Raw genomic sequence first — 418 nt, forward strand, 5'->3', positions numbered from 1 at the left:
CCAAAAAGATAAAAAAAGATAAAAAACTTACGCATTCTACTTACACTCCATATTACGCCATGACCATCCATATCAACAACGCCCATTACAAAAGCCGATAAAAGTGGTAGTAAGTGCAGTGGTTTTCATAAGAGCGCCAACTTTATGGGTTGTTGCGTGATCAAAACACTTTTATAACGAGACTTCTTTATAGCCTAAGCGACGCCCTGGGTGATGCACGGGGCTCCTCCATAATCATAAAGCTGTGAGGGTATGAGGGTATGGGGGTATGAGGGTATGTGGGTAGGAAGGTATGGGGGTATGAGGGTATGTGGGTATGAGGGTATGTGGGTATGAGGGTATGTGGGTATGAGAATAGGAAGGTATGAAGGTATGTGGGTATGAGGGTATGAGAATAGGAAGGTATGAGGGTATGAGG

The sequence above is a fragment of the Penaeus monodon genome, chromosome 23, assembly GCF_015228065.2.
Source record: "Penaeus monodon isolate SGIC_2016 chromosome 23, NSTDA_Pmon_1, whole genome shotgun sequence".
Taxonomy (NCBI): Eukaryota; Metazoa; Arthropoda; class Malacostraca; order Decapoda; family Penaeidae; genus Penaeus; species Penaeus monodon.